We start from the raw sequence: 20,004 nt of genomic DNA, 5'->3' as shown, positions 1-20,004 counted from the left end.
GAGCCGCGATATGTTGTACGTTACCTCCTTTTTTTTTAAAAAAAAAAAAAAGGAAGGAAATAAATAGAAGCTGTTTTTCTTGTGACTCTTTGTACGCTGCCTGTTGAGATGGTGTACGAAAGGAGCTATTTCTATGATATTGCGAATAAACTGTGTGCTACCATTTTTCTTTTTTTTCTAATATTAAAACTTTAGTACGTTTCAGTTGTTTTACTAGAGCGCTGCTAAGAGTTGCTGCATGCTGGAGCTTGATCCGACTGCGGCGTCTGACTTTTTGGGCATGCCCGTATATTGTGTAAAAGAAAGCAGGTTGAAAACATTAAACAATTCTAGTATTAAAAGTAGCACGCCTCTGTCTACCTTTGGCTATTTAAGTGCCTCTTATTTCAGTTTCGGTGTCTGAGCTCCTCTGAATGCTAATTTTATTTAGTAGTGTCAATGTTACTAGAGGTGCTTGTTTTGAGCACCTAGCTTTTGATTATTAAGCCCTCACAGAGTGCATAATTATCATATTATATCGGTATAACTAGTTTATTCTGTCGTTAAGGCTCCAAACTTTAAACTGGACTACTGTTAAGTATGTTATCAGCTGGAGTCATTAATAGCTTATTCAAGGTGTATCGTGTACTTAGACCAAGACTGATTGATACATTTTCTCTTAATTCAGAAGTAAAGGTTGTTAATGTACTATTGTCATAGTAAAGACTAAAGTTACGGAGCGTAGCTTAAGAAGTGGGGATGAGGAGTACACTTAGGATGGAAGGTCAAGGCCCCTGTCATGTCACTCCTCAAACAACAACTACCAAATTCATTGTTTATTCAAAACTGGTAAGAGACAATCAACGTGGCCAGCTTTTATACAATATTACAGATATCTTGCTTCTCAAGCAAGACAGCAGATAACAATAACCAACAGACTTAGAGAGATGACATAAAGAGATTTCAAATACAGTCTGAAGCTGATTTAAAGAAATGGCACAAATTTAAAAAAAATAATTTACAATATTAAGGTGATTTACGAAAAGCGTCAGTTCGTTTGAAACCCCACAAAGACTCAATCAGCACAACACGTGACTATAATTACAATTCATTCTGAACAAATTTAAAACCTTTTTTTAAAAAAAATACATGAAATATGTTAAATGTTTATCAAACGGGCAGTGGCCCCCGGGTGCCCTGGGCAAAAGGTCAACTTAAAATGCCGGAAGCAGCAGACCAGCCGTCCAAAATAACACCCAAACGCCGGGGACCAACCGGGGGTCACATCCCATTAGACGGCACGTCACAGCTTCTGTGCACCGAAGCGGGACGTGGCGCCGCACCCACACGCCCCAACTCGCAGAGACTGGAACACAAACAGACCGCAGAAGACACGGCAAACCAAACATCAATCAGTCAATATAAGTTAAGAAATCTATGAACAATAAAATACACAAACCAAAGTAGACTTTTGTGTGAGTGCATTCAATAAGTGCACGTATATAAAGAAGTGCATATAAATGACTAGCTTTACAAAATACAAGTTTTGCTAGTAACTGAATAACTGCTTTCAATAGAAGCGGGCCAATTTTTCTTTTCTTTTACAGTAATATATCAGGGACGTCGCTCCACGGCAATAGCCCAAAATCACACCCATCCCTTCGTGCTAATCTGCTTCGTAACAGTAATCCAACAGGCGGATTTTAAAGGTAGTAGTAACTGCAATAGAAATGGGTCAAAAATTATTTGTTCTACAGCAATATACCAGGAACGTCGCTTGATGGCAATAAAACAAAAATCACACGCACGCCTTCGTGCTAATCTGCCTTTTAATAGTAATTCAACCAGTGGATTTTAAAGCAAATAGTAAGTGCTGGTCTCCATACAGTCACACAGACTCTGCTGGCTGCTCTTACTTCGACAACACGTGCATTAGAACCAACCGACCAACAAGTACACCCGCTGCAACGCAAGCCGTTTGACGAAACGAAGGCACCAAACCACTTACACGTACGACGGAGAGGGTTGTCCGAGATGGTCTCGAGGGATGGGTCTCTCCGAGAAAACAGGCCTCAAAGCAATGCGACGAGCAGCGCCCGAAGTTTACATCAGAAAGCTCCACCACAAACTCGCGACCGCTTTGCAAGGTAGACCGGCAGAGCCACCGCTGGGCGAGCCGGAGTGTTTTGCTCCGTCGTCTCCTCAAGCACGTCCTAGCGCCTCGTAGCGAATGACACGACCAACGCTGCTACCGCAAATACCCGCCGGCAGATAACGACAGGGGCAAAGATCGTAGTACAACCAGTCCTACATATATGCTGATAACACACTACTAAAAATAATATACGATAATTACGTAGAAAATAATAAAGAATCGTGGTTGATTACATATCCGCTTTCCCACGAGCAGTTGCAACAACATGGAAGTGTAGTCACGGTTCCAATGCACTGCTTGGCGAATATTGAAGCGGGGCTAAAGACCAATACGCAGCGGTTACTGCGAACATTGGCCAACTGTCGATCGGGAAGCAGTATGCGAGCCTACCACTCTACAAGGGGACCAGTGAGCAGACGCTCGGTAATCGCCACATGTCGCACTCGAGGTACCTCTCTTACACGCTCAAGAATTCCTCGAGTTTGGAGGACTACAGGAGTGGTAATCAGTATGAAGGCAGGGTTCGTACGAAGGTAGTAGTACAATTCTGCAGCATACTGTATCGAATTTATTATGAAAGTAGCAGATACATATAAGACATAAAAAAGTCATGATGCAATTACATAGTTTTTTTCGTAACACGAGTAACAAAATAAGGCGTTTGCATTTCTTTGGCTGGAAATTGGTATAAATGTATTAACTATCCTGATATGTTATTACACTGCCAGTACTTTGTCAAACATCCTTTCTTCCTAATTACCTAAAAAATTATCTTCGCCATTGATTTCGATAGGGTTTGTAGTTCGTACTGTGAAACTGTCGCCCACTTTTCCCCTATCCAACTTTTCACTTCACATGCGACCTCAGATTGTCTTCGACTGCGATAAACACGTCTTGAACTATTCCCAAACTGTTTTTTACAGGGTTCATATCCGGGATACTTGTAGGACAACGCAAGACATCGATATCTTTATCTTGTTTGGTTGTAGCAGAAACATCCACAGATGCATTACCTAGCTAAAACATCATACTTTGGTTTCCTACGTTACAGTTCATTCTAGTCTTCAGCGAATCAATGAGAGTCACCTTTAGCGCAGGAGTCTGCCCAAATCATAACACTTTCACTATCAAAATCTCATGTCGTTCTTACCTGGTCCTCTGTTCTAGATCATGCCAATAATACTGAAATCCATCCGGCTCATCTAAATTAAACTTGTTCTCATCACTGAAAATCATTTTACTCTTTTCGGTGTCCATGACAAATGTTTCTCGGCAAATTTCAATCTAGCCTATTTATGTTTGGGTGTTGGAGCACGTTTCTGCACTCGTTTCTTGAATACAAGATATTTGCTTATTTGACAAAATTCGACGTATACGTCTAGCAGTTACTGTAACTTAGCAGCAAGTTGAGAAATAACGTTTCGTGACTCACGCCTTGAGCCAAAGGAACAGTTTCGGTGCCCGAACTAATTTTCTAGTTCATATTTCACGTTCTGTCCATATCGCTCGCCCAATATAACGATATTCTTAATGACTGTACTTGAACATTTCAATTTCTTGCCGATTTCACGATTATGGAATCTCCTTTCCTTGTAAACACCAATTTTTACTTTTTCTTCTCATAATAACTGTTTTCCTCCCGGATTTCTCGCAGTCGTGGTTTATGTGTACAACACGCACTGTCACAATGGTGCCTGTTCCCTATATGCAGTAAAGGCTCATACACACAAACACCATACAGAGCCGACTGCCTTTGTACCGAGTTACTCCCTTTACCACTTCAGTTATTGGTGTTTTATTATATATTGTACTACTGACGTCAAATGCAATTCCTTTTGGCTGCATTTGTCGGGTCTCTTACTAGTGAGTATACACAGTGCCCTACTATTCCATCCAACTACGTTAGACGGCCGGTGCGGCCGAGCGGCTCTAGGCGCTTCATTCTGGAACCACGGGACCGCTACGGTCGCAGGTTCGAATCCTGCCTCGGGCATGGATGTGTGTGATGTCCTTAGGTTAGTTAGGTTTAAGTAGTTCTAAGTTCTAGGGGACTGATGACCTCAGATGTTAAGTCCCATAGTTCTCAGAGCCATTTGAACCATTTGACTTTGTTAGTTTTCCTACTGACTCGCGCTTGAGATGAAGAGGTTAGCACAGGAAAGGAATTGGTGGCGGGCCGCATCAAACCAGTCAGTAGACTGATGACAAAAAAAAAAAAAAAACCTTCCTACAAATATCCATGCCTTTATACTGATCTACACTTCATGATTGCTTGACAACTCATACAGAGAACAATTTTTTTTTAAATACATGTGCTAAAACTTTTAAAATGAAATTGCATGTAATGTCTAATGAAATACCCAAAGGTCCGCTGTAGGTGTATTTCTTCAGGTCATTTATAAACCCACACAACTTTTAAGTTACATCTTCTGTTGCAAATATAAATGCTATGTCAAAGGTTACAGAATGCCGAACAGTAACAATTGGCGTGGCCAGGTAAAGTTCAGCCTTACTCTATTACTAAAACAAAAAACAAAAAAAGGAAACATCGTTAATGTTAAACTAATGTGATGTCTGGGTTGAGTCGCGAACTGTACACTTTCCGATTAAAATATGTTCTTGCCAGCCTATATCAAGCAACAAAATGCCCCTCTTAGACAATATTCATGGAAGTACTGGGCTTCGATTTCTACTGTATTTCCGCGTCTGAGATAATCTTAGCAACCACCTTCGTGTTGGTATCGACCTGAATTCGTGAACTAGGCTCTTCACATGCCCCAGGAGGAAAAACCCATTAGTGCCACTTCTGATGACCGAGCTGGTCGTGAAACTGGCCTTCACGACCGGTGCACTGTCTTCCAAACGGAATGAAATGCTCTGTAAAAGAATTCTCTGAGGCCACGGGTCTCTTATAACAGAATTTGACCCTGAACAATCTCTGAAAATTTGTCAGCGGGCGTCTGGTTCATCCTGTTTATATGTAGACGTAAGTGTTCCAGACGCGCACATCCTCCGGTTCCGGGCGGTGCGTTTCGAAGAGAGCGATCGGTGGATCATCAACGCCAGACGGACAGGGGCGGCGGAGAAAGCAGGCCCCGCACGCCGGCCTCGCCCGTGGTCTCTTTGAGCATCCCGCCTCGTGGCGACCGGTTCCCCACCTCTCGACCTCGATGCGGGACAGCCGCACGCCGGCTGGCCTCCTACCGGCACACACACATACACACGACCTCACACCTGGGTCCTCACACACAACTCTCCTTTAAGTACGCAGAGCCACTCCTTTCCTTGTTTGTCATTACTGTCGCTGTGAGTAAAGCTGGACAAGTAACTAGCGACCTCATGAAAACATGTGGTAGACGACAACAAACATAAAGAAAATATGTAAATTACCCGGCCAAAACATCAGTCACCCATATACAAATCCGACCCTAGACTTGATAGCTGCCTGGACTCTGCTACGAAGTGGCCCACAACATACGTTGCATCCAAATAAAGCGAAATTGAGGAGATGCTGATGATGGTGTTTTATCCGCTGTTCCACATCCTATAAATTTTCTAGGGGGGCCAAGGCAGGTGATATTGCAGGCCAATCGAGACGTAACAAGGTGTTGTCGACTTGAGAAATAGTGGTATCAGTAGCATATTCATCGTATGGATGTTGACTGAAAGGCAAGCCATCCTCATTCAGAATGTTTAAATAAACATGTTTGTTCATTATATTAGAACAAATAAGCCCTCGGTCACAAATATTAAGTCAAAATTGACCATGTTTCGACGCCACTATGAGAGTCGTCTTCAGAATTAGACTAACTGTTCTAAAACATATTAGGTATGTAATACAGTAATAAAATTAAAGTTTGTACTGACTGGAAAAGATGCAGTGCTTACAAGTCACATATTAACAAAGATCTAAGCCGGAAAGGCGACGTCATGAATAGTTGTGAGATGGCGAGCCGGTAAGGGCTGCTCGTACTGTGAACAAGGGTTGCAACAAGACTATGGCGCCCACTTTAGAGAGTGTGGGCAAGTAAAGGAATTGGAGATTTTCAAACCTCTCTCGTCATGATGGCCTCATTCTCAACGAACAGCTGCAGCTGCGAAATAAAAACTTTTTCGACTGTATAAAGCCATTGCTTGATCTTTGATTCAGATTTTCTCACGCAGTTTACCGAAATGTTGTTTTCCTGTCAAATCTTTGCTGTTCTTGTATGTCATAACTAACGTTCTTTACGTTACAAAATGTATCTCTATTTAAAGCAGATAAATATGTAACTTCATCCTATTATTATTAGTGCTTCCGTTACGCCTGAATCAGCTGCATCACAATTTCATGTGTCTAATTTTGAATGTCCAGTAGCCTAGTTGTTTCTGCGGCTACTAGATAGCGCTCGTAGCAACACCACTTTCTAAAGTGGGCACCTCAGTCTTGTTGCAATCCTTGTTCACAGTACGAGCAACACTTAGCGGCTCGCCATCTCACAACTATTCATGACGTCGCCTTTCCGGCTTAGATCTTTGTTAATATGTGACTTGTAAGTACTGCATCTTTTCCAGTCAGTACAAACTTTAATTTTATTAATGTATTATATACCTAATATGTTTTAGAACAGTTAGTCTAATTCTGAAGACGACGTTCGTAGTAGCGTCGAAACCTGGTCAATTTTGACTTAATATTTGTGACCGAGGGCTTATTTGTTCTAATATAATTCTGACACGGTCACTGAACCTTAGCAGCTATGTTCAAAGTTTTATGTTTGTTAATGTTTATGGACACCTCAGTGAGCGGGCCCAATTCGCAGTAAGGAAAACACCACCAAAACATTACAGCCCCACCTTCGGCTTGCATGTGACCTTACACACATTTAGATTGAAATGCTTCATTTAGTCTTCGGTATACTCGATGGCGTGCGTCATCGGTATAGGCAAAAACATGATTCGTCATCACACATGTTAGTGTTCCGCCAGTCAGCTGCTGTCCACGATCGATAATTTCTAGCCCATGAAAGACGCGCTTTATGTGTCTGTGAGAAAAATGGCCTCTTGCGATGTGACCGATTCAAAATGTGTACACTGCATACAGTTCCCGTTGCAATGTTCTCTCTTTCAGTGTTGGGATAGACCCTCATTAACTGCCTGCAGCAATTCCTGAGCGCCTTTGATTCACAAGCTGTGAAACGCGTCTCTTGGTCCCCTCAGTCAGGATATTTCACCGATCACAACTGTGACGTCGTGTTTCGTAGCCACATGTGTTACACCATTGCCTGTAGACACGTCGAACGGTACGCCGCGGAACACCAACTCTTTTTTTTTAAAAAAAATCTATTAACTTCACACACCACATGGACACGGATAAAACCAAATACGATTGCTCGTGTTTGCCTGTCTGTCACGTCCTACATTTACCCACTTTTAAGTTCAGTGTCCACTTGAAATATAAATGTCTCACTGATGGTTACTGCTTTTTGCTCACGTAGAGACAGTGCGTGCCTGGTTGAGCATGTGATTCGATCGCAGCTCCATCTGGAAAGGTTTGAAAATTCATCTGCACGTTCGCACTGGGGAGACTAATATTTTGTCCAGTGAGCATAGCTTAGGGGCAACAAGGTCATTAGGAGGTTAGAGGGAAAGATATTTACGGTAGTATGGACACGTACTTCGAGCAAATCAGGGAACAATAAAACACGAGCTTTTGTTTACAGCCCATGGTAAACGACTATTTGGGGGGCAGAGACAACGTTGACTGGCTACCTCCATATAGATCTCGAGATAGTGACCGACTGAAGTGGCGCAGTGGTTAGCACACTGGACTCGCATTCACATTTCAGTTTATCCTGATTTAGGTTTTCCATGGTTTTCCCAAATCGATCCAAGTAAACGCCAGGATGGTTTCTTTGAAATGGCACGGCCGATTTCCTTCCCCACTCTTGAAACATTCCGAACGTGCACTCCTTCTCTAATGACGTCAACATTAATGTGACGTTAAACCCTCATCTTCGTTCTGTGTCACTGTAACAACAATTTTGATAATCATTCACAGCCAAGTATATTCAGTTTGACCGCCACTTCATGGTGAACATTTTATGTAACTGAATACAGGATCTACAGCACAAGAGAGTTGTTACACTTATGTACACTGTTTATGGTTACGGCATCTGACTTCCTGTATTGTCTTAAAGCTTCCCGACTTATCAAGAGAAGAAATAATAGTACTCAGAAGTAACCACAATTAGCTACTGGACTACGAAAATGCTTAACAATACTTTTTTCAGCCTACTAGAGTTTATTTCACTGTGGTAAGAAACTTAAATGCTTTTAAAGCTTGTCGCACTGCGCGAATTGTCTATCATAGACTCATATCAATACATCAGAGACTACCTGTTCAGATCAATCCCATTAAAAATTAATATGGAAATGGAAATTGAAAATAAATCATCTTTTTAGAGACAGTGCGGAAATATCAGTAGCAAAAATTACTTGCTTAGGCACATAAATCGTTAGCTGTACATTTTTCTTTTATAATGGTTCCTTTAATAGTTGTGGTCTCTACTTAAGTGTGTCAGGGCAGATCTTAGCTAAAGCAGGGACCAGTCGTCACTCTAGGAACAAGGTAAGCTTCTGTCTCCAAATACTAGGTTCTGTCACCACAAATAAAACTCTCTTGCGTCATTACCTCGCTCAAGGCCCAAATCTACCAATCTAGCAATACACATTTGATCCATTTGAACCACAACCCTAAGAGCTCTGTGTACCACACAACAAAACAGCTGTAATTAATTCCCTCTAAGTGAAGTTACAGAGCACTTAGCCTTACACCCCGGAAGTATACGCTTCCCAGTCCATCATAATCAACTCACAACTACAGTCTTGTTCCTTATATCCCATTAATGTGCTTTACTATCAATAAATAACTGGAAGGCCGGAAAACTAACTCGCAACCAAAGATCTCCCTGCATAACATGAACTATTGGCAAACCCTGACTTGTCAACCATGAAACTAGTAAACAGGGTCATCCAAAAATCAATCTTGGCAGGATACTCGAAGCCACAGATATAGTTCGTAGTCTCTTATATATTTTTTATTTTATGACATTCATTGGACCACGCTAGTCAGTTATAAAAAGATTCATGCGAGTTGTTCTTATTCAAAACTACTATAAATATTAATCCAATGAGTCAATTCAATAGTGCAGCGGTTATAAAGGGATTATTATAAATTACTAATATAAGGGGGATGTTTTGCCCTTCTGTCTGACCAACAGTTCTTCATTCTTTCAGATAGTATATTTCATTCTTCGTCTGAGATCACTCTTACTGTAGCCCTTTATTGCTCTTCTTTTATAGCCTAGTTTGTGTATCTTGCAGTATTCTGGTTTCCTCTGTTTCGTTAAGTCTTCTCTTGTAATTTGGAATTTTGTTATATCTTCCTTAATTTCTGTGATCCATTTAATATTGCTCTTACTATGACACGATTTTTCTAGTATTTCCTTACTAATTCTTTTGTCTGGTCTTCTCACCAGATGTCCAAAAGTATAAGATACGCTTCTTTCTGATTGTACTCATTACTGGTTCTATTTTCTTGTACACTGTTTCATTTATAGCTATTCTCCAATGTCCATTTACTTGATATTGTTCATTTACGGTTGTCCTAATTATTCTCCTTTCTATAGTTAGTATTTTGACCATTTCTGCTGTATTAGTTGTTTTGGAGATGGTTCAGCTACGAAAGTTATTTCTGGACGAGTAACTATTTTATAATGTTTTAATTTTGCACCTTTGGATAGGCTTGTGTTCGTTGTATGTGCTTTTGGTAATGCAATTTGCTTCTTTTTTTGTTCTGTTTCGCCATGATGGTTTCTCACTTAGATTTTAAGTTATGATTTCACCTAAATATTTAAATTTATCAACAACGTTGATTTCTTGTTCTTCCATTGTATATTTGTTTGCAAGTGGTGGGTCAGCTGGCATAAACTCCATTTTTAATGATATTCTGAGGCCAATTTTCTGTGCTATTTCTTGTAGTGATTTAACTTGTTGCGTTGTTTCTTGAACATTGTTGGCTAGGAGAGCAAGGCCATCAAGAAATACCAAGCAATCCAGATTAATATTAGTTTTAGCACATCCAATTCTTATGTTCTTTGGGTTATCCTTGAACCATGCCTACTTTATGTATTCCAGGGCACAGTCGAACACTAATGGTGATGAACTGTTACCTCGTCTTAAGACTTTTTTTCATAAGGAATGATTCAGAAATTTCTCCTCTAAACTTAATTTTCGATTTGGTGTTGGTCAGAGTATGTCCTATTAATTTAATCAGTATTGGATCGAGTCCCAGATTCCTTAAAAGTTTTAATATTGATGGTTTATGAAGGCGTCATGTGCGTTCTTAAAATCTACAAATGTTATTGGGAGAGGTTGGTTCCGTTTCATGTAGTATGCCATAATCAACTTTAAGCTAATGATCTGCCCTGCATAGCTTCTGCATGGTCTGAAACGTGCCTGGTATTCCCCTAATTCTTGTTCTAGTTGTTCCTCTACTCTTGCATATAGGATCTTGGATAAAATCTTGTATGTACAGTTTAGGAGAGAGATTCCTCTGCAGTTGTTTGGACTGCCCTTATCCCCTTCTTGTGTATTGGGTGTGTGATGACCGTGATCCAACGCTCAGGGAATTGTTCTGTTACCCAAATGTGTGTTAGAGCCTTGTGTAAGGAGGTCTTCTCTGTGTCACTTGAATACATTCACATTTCATCAAAAAAATATCTTCTCCACTTGCCTTGTAAGTTTTTTGGTCTTTGAGGATTCTTATGTAGCTACGACTCGTTGCACACAATAACTCGCTCGCAACAACTAGTGAACCCACGACTATCGCTTCACTACTCGAATCGACTTCTCGTTCGGTTGAAACCGTACTGCTTGTCTACACCATATAAAATAGGATAGGAACTGTTCATTTTGTCCAATGTACAGCACCGCGATCTCTTTTAACAATTTTATGATTGTTGTTAAGGCCGCCGGCTGCCCTCTCAGCGGCCAGCTACGACTGTAGACTGTTACCTCTCTGGACTATAGGGGGTGACAGGCTTTATCGCACCACGAGGCTCGAACATGCACCTACTACATCTCAACGTTTTGAAATCTACAACTCAATTACGAAACGTATATTAGAAAAGTTTTAACACTACATTGTTTTACATTTTCCTGGGCATTAACCCGTATTCATATGCAAACCTACATCTCAACGTTTTGAAATCTACAACTCAATTACGAAACGTATATTAGAAAAGTTTTAACACTACATTGTTTTACATTTTACTGGGCATTAACCCGTATTCATATGCAAACTTCGATAAGTAAATGGGACTTGAAAGAAATACCGTGGGTTTTCCACTCGACGCAGCACATCTTTCTTTCTTGATTTCTTCCTTCCCTCTTTCCTTTAAGATAATGAGTCTCAACCTTGACCAAGCAAGAGTTTGCGCTAAGTGAAGAGAAAGAGCCTAAAGGACGGACCGCTGCTTTACGAGACAAAGAGGAGCAAAAAGAAAGACGACAGTCATTGCAGACTGAACAAAAGCTCGGATTTGACGGAGGTTTAGGAGTTCAAAGGAACCATTTCAGAATTTACCACATGTGACATGCAGAAGACCAGACGAGGATTTTAACAATCGCCCTCCCGAACATGACTCCAGTGTCTGACCACTAGGGTACCTCGCCTAGTTATAATCTTTGAAATACTGATGTCGTCAGGGGAAAAACATACAGGAAGTAGAATTGTTTCTTCACCTTTTACAGAAACTAGCCGTCATTTATAACAACTGAAGGATATGAAAGGCCAGCAGTTGTTCGCAAATGGGTAAATCTCCTTTTACACCATCGAATTTCTTTTCTCAGTTGATAACTTGAGACTGTTACGAGAGTCCACTTCTGTTCAGACGTCAGCGGCAAAACAGTGTATGTCTTGAGAGCTGCCAGCTGTACACTCTCGCGCCGAACGGTAAAATTGAGGTTATGAGGGTCTACCCATTTTACGAAGAAATCGAGATATGGTAACAAAATGCAGGAACAAGTGATGATAATGGAGTTTATTAATGACCAAATCAGAATTCTTAGTGGAAGTTTTTGTCAGAGATCCCGTGGATAATTCTTTACACTCCTGATAACTGAAACAACAAGAAAAGTGCCACTCAAGCATTTCAGAACATGTACATTTGCTCGAGAAAATATATGCTTGCAAACATATCACACAATAACTTCAACATTTCGCGGTCCTGTCTGCAACTGTATAAATATTAATTTTAATTTCAATAATGAACAGCCTCAGTTGCACCGTTTACCTAGAATTTACCTAAGTTTCAGTCTGGATAACCGAATCTTCTTCAGAATAACAGTATCTATCGTTTGTCCATAGTGTACTTGAGTTCCAGTACAGCACTCGTGGCTGCAGCATCGCGGTCACGAAGTGGGGCCGAGGCAGTGCCAGATAAGTTTTACAGTCTGGCGGTAATTTGTGGATTTGTAGTTTTAGCTTGACGCTGTCCATTATGGGCAAACGATATATACTGTTATTCTGAAGAAGGTTGGGGTATCCCGACTGAAACCTAGGTAAATTCTAGGTAAACGGTGCGTCTGAGGCTGTTCAGCATTAAAATTAAAATATCAGACAATATCTAAAGCGCGATAAATAGCGGCTTTTTACTTTTATCCTCTATATTTTGGTAACTTGCTAACTTGCAGATAACAATGAAAAGTATTTTCCTCGTCAAATAGTTTTGACTTTTCCACTGATGAAATAATTTTCATTACATACTTTAAGACATAAATGTGACACACCACGAAGGAATTATCCGAATGGGACGATTTACTGAAGAGAAAGACGTCCACAAAGTCAGCAAGTCGCTAACGCTTTGTCGTTCTCTGGCCCTCAGGCAAGCAGTTATTCGGCTTGGAAATGATTGACGGAGTTGATGGGCGTCCTCCTGAAGGATATCGTGCCAAATTCTGTCCTATTCGTGCGTCAAAATCCCGAGCTGGTTGGAGGACCCTGCTCATAATTTTCCAAACGTTTTTCTGAAATTGTAATCATTTGTGTGTCTTTACATGTACATCACATCTACCGATTTCCGTTCCATTTGGATAATTCCTGCGTGGTGCGTTGATTTTCTTTCTTTTTATTTCTTATAGTAAATTTAGATTGTTTTTCTCTCTAAAACGTAAATACTTTTTTCTTTCAGATGTTTCGTATCTCTTGTAGAACGCTAATAGGAAAAAATACGAGGCATTTATGAAACCTTGCAGTTGTTCAGAAAAGCAAAGTAAACAACTCAGTAAAGATTAAGAAGATACGAAAGTACAAAATCCGTTTCTATAATAGGAATGACCTCTCCCAGAATAAGCTAACATCTGATGTAATCAGACGCTTCTGTATTCCCTTGTTCTGCGCATGCACTGTGTGCAGCACACTAGGATATTTAGAACGCCACACTCGACACTATCTGTAGATGATTGACGTCATAGACACACTCGCCTCTGGGTTGGTTTCTTATTTGCTTATAATGGAGCGAAGATGCAGATAGATTGATTACAGTACCCACGCCCAAGTGTCGGTATGAGGGGATTTCTGCAGCTAGAATAGAGAGCAACAGCCAACGACTCTTCGGACTAAGGACGACATAAAGGCGACCAAAGAATGCCCAGTCGACTGACATTACCACAATAAACTGCTACTACGCAGAGTCACAACTCTGTAGACACCAACAGCAGCTACACAAGTAGGCACCAACAGAGGTGGTATTTCCTTGGAGTATCAGCAGCAATGCTGTTTACTGTACACTCCATATCTTATCAAGAGTTCTTGGTGGAAGTGTTACGTGAATACAAGGATGCAGAGCGTTGTTCAGATGTTCATTACCTTACAGGAGAATCTTGCACAGAGACTGATTACAGTAAGCATGTCCAAGTATCAGTATGTTATACTAGATGAAGGTATTTCCACAGCTAGCATAGAGAGCAACAGCCATCATCCAAAGATGAACATAATAGCCGACGGTGGATTCGTAACCAAGTCGTTGGGTAGTGTCCTCTACTCTGATTACTGCTTCTAACAATGTCAGGAAAATACCTCACAGAGGATGACGCTGCCTCGTCCACTCCTATTCTCTACCGCGTCACATAGCAACGTGGTGATCCATCGTTTTGTGGGCCGGTCCATGCTTCTTCTTTCCGCAAGGGTAGGAATTGGCCCAAATTAGCCGGCCGGTGTGGCCGAGCGGTTCTAGGCGCTTCAGTCTGGAACCGCGCTACCGCTACGGTCACAGGTTCGATTCCTGCCTCGGGCCTGGATGTGTGTGATGTCCTTAGGTTAGTTAGGTTTAAGTAATTCTAAGTTCTAGGGGACAGATGACTTCAAATGACCCATAGTGCTCAGAGCCATTTGAACCATTTTTTGGCCCAAATTAGAAACTTGGAATTCTCAGACTGAGCAGAAATTCTCAACTGTATCCGCACAAATCACGACTGCGTAGACAAGTCGACGCGTCTGTGGCGAAAATAGGCACCCATTTGGTACGCGGAATATAGCGTACGCTGACCGGCGTGTTGAAGTGATTTAGGACTAAAATCTGTTTGTCAATCTGTTAGTCTTTGCGAGACGGCTGATGTTCTCCAGGATTCCTAATAATTGATTGATTAATTCGTAGAAATTTACCAAAGACGTAAACGCAACCAGAAGGTGAAAGGCGAAGATTGTAGAGAATAGAAGAGCAGGGAGAAAGCAATAAGGTATATTCTTTGAGGGCAGGAATGGTCAAAAGTAGTGAAATAACAGCAAATTCAGGGGGAACTGGAAAACAGTGCAGCCGTTGATGTAATTTATCTGACGTTCAAAAGCATATGATCGTCGTCTTTCGGAGCAAATGTGGAAGCATTTCCGAAACGGCTAAGTTTGTTAACTGTCCACTTGCCGCCTTGGTTAAAGTGTACTGTGCTTGGCACAAATGACTTTTCCAAAATTGACCGCCCAGGGGCTACCAACAGGGTTTCCTCAATAAGCGTTCAGCGAACGTTGCTGCGTTATGGGCCTCCGCAGCAGGTTCATGCATCTAGTTCATGCACCAAAGCTGACTGCTGCTCATCGGCGTTGACGGCTGTAATTTGTACCGCAACTGAACGTCCTCTGAGCGGTGACAGGCGACCTTTTTAGACTAATCACATCTTATGCTCCATCGGACAGATGGCCGCTTGCGTAAACAGCACTGCAACAATCATCGGAGGGGTTCAGGTAATGGGGAATGTTCTCCTGGCGTTCTCTGAGTGATCTCGTCACACTGGAAAGGAGAATGGATCAACACAAGCATGCACTATCGTTCTGGGGACAATGTCCGTCCCTATATAGAGGTTGTTTTTCCCTTTGCACAATGGCTGGCGTCTACCAGGAGGATCGTACAACTTGTTACACTGCTCGCGGTCTGGACCGGCCGGAGTGGCCTTTGCGGTTCTAGGCGCTACAGTCTGGAACCGCGCGGCCGCTACGGTCGCAGGTTCGAATCCTGCGTCGGACATGGATCTACATCTACATCTACATTTATACCCCGCAAGCCACCCAACGGTGTGTTGCGGAGGGCACTTTACGTGCCACTGTCATTACCTCCCTTTCCCGTTTCAGTAGCGTATGGTTCGCGGGAAGAACGACTGCCGGGAAGCCTCCGTGCGCGCTCGAGTCTCTCTAATTTTACATTCGTGATCTCCTCGGGAGGTATAAGAAGGGGGAAGCAATGTATTCTATACCTCATCCAGAAACGCACCCTCTCGAAACCTGGCGAGCAAGCTACACCGCGATGCAGAGCGCCTCTCTTGCAGAGTCTGCCACTTGAGTTTGCTAAACATCTCCGTAACACTATCATGCCTACAAAATAACCCTGTGACGAAACGCGCCGCTCTTCTTTGGATCTTCTCTATCTCCTCCGTCAACCCGACCTGGTACGAATCCCACACTGATGAGCAACACTCAAGTATAGGTCGAACGAGTGTTTTGTAAGCCACCTCCTTTGTTGATGGACGGCAGTCTCTAAGGACTCTCCCAATGAATCTCAACCTGGTACCCGCCTTACCAACAATTAATTTTATATGATCATTCCACTTCACATCGTTCCGTATGCATACTCCCACATATTTTACAGTAGTAACTGCTACCAGTGTTTGTTCCGCTTTCATATAATCATACAATAAAGGATCCTTCTTTCTATGTATTCGCAATACGTTACATTTCTGGATGTTAAGGGTCAGTTGCCACTTCCTGCACCAAGTGCCTATCCGCTGCATATCTTCCTGCATTTTGCTGTAATTTTCTAATGCTGCAACATCTCTGTATACTACAGAATCATCCGCGAAAAGCCGCATGGAACTTCCGACACTATCTACTAGGTCATTTGTATATATTGTGAAAAGCAATGGTCCCATAACACTCCCCTGTGGCACGCCAGAGGTTACTTTAACGTCTGTAGACGTCTCTCCATTGAGCACAACATGCTGTGTTCTGTTTGCTAAAAACTCTTCAATCCAGCCACACAGCTGGTCCGATATTCCGTAGGCTCTTACTTTGTTTATCAGGTGACAGTGCGGAACTGTATCGAACGCCTTCCGGAAGTCAAGGAAAATGACATCTACCTGGGAGCAAAAAACATGTTCGAAAATTCTACAACAGATCGACGTCAGAGATATAAGTCTATAGTTTTGCACATCTGCTCGACGTCCCTTCTTGAAGACTGGGACTACCTGTGCTCTTTTCCAATCATTTGGAACCTTCCGTCCCCCTAGAGACTTGCGGTACACGGCTGTTAGAAGGGGGGCAAGTTCTTTCGTGTACTCTGTGTAGAATCGAATTGGTATCCCGTCAGGTCTAGTGGACTTTCCTCTATTGCGTGATTTCAATTGCTTTTCTATTCCTTGGACACTTATTTCGATGTCAGCCATTTTTTCGTTAGTGTGAGGTTTTAGAGAAGGAACTGCAGTGCGGTCTTCCTCTGTGAAACAGCTTTCGAAAAAGGTGTTTACTATTTCAACTTTATGCCTGTCATCCTCTGTTTCAATGCCATCATCATCCCGGAGTGTCTGGATATGCTGTTTCGAGCCACTTACTGATTTAACGTAAGACCAGAAGCTCCTAGGATTTTCTGTCAAGTCGGTACATAGAATTTTACTTTCGAATTCACTGAACGCTTCACGCATAGCCCTCCTTACGCTAACTTTGACATCGTTTAGCTTCTGTTTGTCTGAGAGGTTTTGGCTGCGTTTAAACTTGGAGTGAAGCTCTCTTTGCTTTCGCAGTAGTTTCCTAACTTTGTTGTTGTACCACGGTGGGTTTTTCCCGTCCCTCACAGTTTTACTCGGCATGTACCTGTCTAAAACGCATTTTACGATTGCCTTGAACTTTTTCCATAAACATTCAACATGTGTGTGATGTCCTTAGGTTAGTTAGGTTTAAGTAGTTCTAAGTTATAGGGGACTGATGACCTCAGAAGTTAAGTCCCATATTGCTCAGAGCCATTTGAACCATTTGCTCGCGGTCTACGTGCGTGGTTTGAAGAGCACTAGGGCGAGGTTACCGTACTCTCCTGGCAACCAGACTCCCCAGATTTAAGCCCTAAATGTGGGACTATCTCGATGTATTATTCATGCCATGGATCCTCCACATCCCTGGCGACACCTTCGATAACCTTACTGACTCTCTTCCTGCACGTGAAGTGGTTATTCAGACTCAGACAGTCGGCCTCTGTGGCCCAGCGGTTCTAGGCGCTACGGTACGGAACTGTGCTGCGGCTACGGTCGCAGGTTCGAATCCTGCCCCAGGCATGTATGTGTGTGATGTTAGGTTTAAGTAGTTCTAAGTCTCGGGGACTGATGACCTCAGATGTTAAGTTCCATAGTGCTTAGAGCCATTTGAACCAGACTCCGACAGATGGTCACATTCATATGACTGGGCCGTGCAATGTGATATGATGGAAGCGACTGAACAAACGTGTAACCTAATTGGGCTTCGTCAGGTTAAGGTCCCGCGATTCAGAGCGTGCGATAAACTGTAGGTCCTATTATACCTGGATGCTTAAGTCAGCTCAAAGGTCGGAGGAATGCAAGGGCGTAAGTCACAACGCAAAAATTTCTGCATATTCCCCTCGCCGAAGACTCTGCTGAGTACTTCCTCATTCCTTATCAGTCCAACTGATTTACAACATATTTTTGTAGCACTACATCTCAAACATCTATTCTCTTTTCCAGTTTCCTCGCGCTACACGCTTCACGGCCGTACGATGCTGTGTTCTAAACGTATTTTCTCACAAACTGCTTCCTCAGATTAAGGCTAATGCCTGATACAAGTAGACTTCTTTGAGAAGGAATTCTCTCTTTCCTGTGATAATAGTCATACAATGCCACACCCACCTTTTAGATTTTTGCTTTCACTCGATCTTCCTGTGAACTTGAATCTGTACTGGGCATAATAAAAAGACGCCTGATGGCAATAACAAGCTGCACAAAGCTTCCACTGCAGTTCGCAGTCGTCGATAGCATTTTTCGTCTTTTCAGAGTGTTACACTTTGTGGAACAACGCCGCTGTCCAGTAGGTAGCCACTTAACGATTGCGGTCACCTTTTAATTACATTCCGTTTAAGAAGTTTTGTACGCGGACTGCGGAACTTTTGTTCACCCTGTGCCACTACATTACCTCGCGTGGCTTTCGTTCTCAATTAGGCGCCTATTCACTTGCAAACCGGTCTGAGGGACAGGTCTGCGCAAGCGCTCAGGCAAACCCTTTTGTCCCGTGTGGGGGTGTGTCCGTCAAAGAGTCTAGTACCCCAGGCACGTCAGTTCCACCTACAGGTTTCTACCTGCACATTCTTTTTGTGCCTGGGCGGACGGCGGGTAAAGCACCTCAAAATTTCCCAATGGCCACACACAGCGGAACGAATCGGGGCTTTCTAAAGACTGTTGTATATCTGTAGACGGTCTGTCACACTGGCATGGCTGTGAATGGAACCTTTTAAGTCACTTTCACTTGAGCGATTTCCTTGACAAAATCGACTACTCGTTGGAGGCGAGCGTCACGTACCTCAGTGTAAATCAACGATCTGACAGGTGGGTCACTGACATAAATGCTCAACTGACTGTGCCAAGTATAGGTTTCTAAAATCCTCAGTCCTTTGAAAATCATCCATGCTCAAAAACAGGGGGAGTGTAGCTTGTGTGGTAAGCTAATCAATTCCCGACACGTTCATTCGTGTTATGATAAAGTACATGTTTTTACTTTTTATTTTATTGTTTTCTTTGTTTTAATGACAAATTGCATCACTATCAAAAGAAAGAGATCACATAATGAAAGGAAAAACTTGTTTAGGTTTTATGAATTCAATAGTCAACTCGAAAGAATACACTTCCACAACGATTTTCCTATTGTTTAATTATTTGATATATTTGTCATGTTAATATGTGTAATCCTGATTAACACACTGAATTTTTTCCTGAAAAATTTGTGTCTCCTCGTTTCTTCGACCGAATGAAGTATTTCTTTTGTTATCCATGGTTTTCTTGTAATTACCTTCCTCGTGCTCATGCTTTCCTTTACAAGTTCTGTGATTACCCTTTTTAGCGTTTTCCGACTGAAATGGAGCTGCTCGTTACTATAGTATCTATAGCCTCAGAGTACTTCAAGTGTATCTCTTCGTTCCTTAGCTCTTCCGTATCCCACTTCCTTACGTGTTGAGTCTTCCTGATTAGTCTCTTAAACTTCAGCTTACTCTTCATCACTACTAAATTGTAGTAAAAATTAGAGTCTAGTCTGTAGATGGGTAAGCCTTACAATCCAGTAATTGATTTCATAATCT

This window comes from Schistocerca piceifrons, chromosome 8, assembly GCF_021461385.2.
Source record: "Schistocerca piceifrons isolate TAMUIC-IGC-003096 chromosome 8, iqSchPice1.1, whole genome shotgun sequence".
Lineage (NCBI taxonomy): Eukaryota > Metazoa > Arthropoda > Insecta > Orthoptera > Acrididae > Schistocerca > Schistocerca piceifrons.
This window is presented reverse-complemented; position numbering follows the sequence as displayed.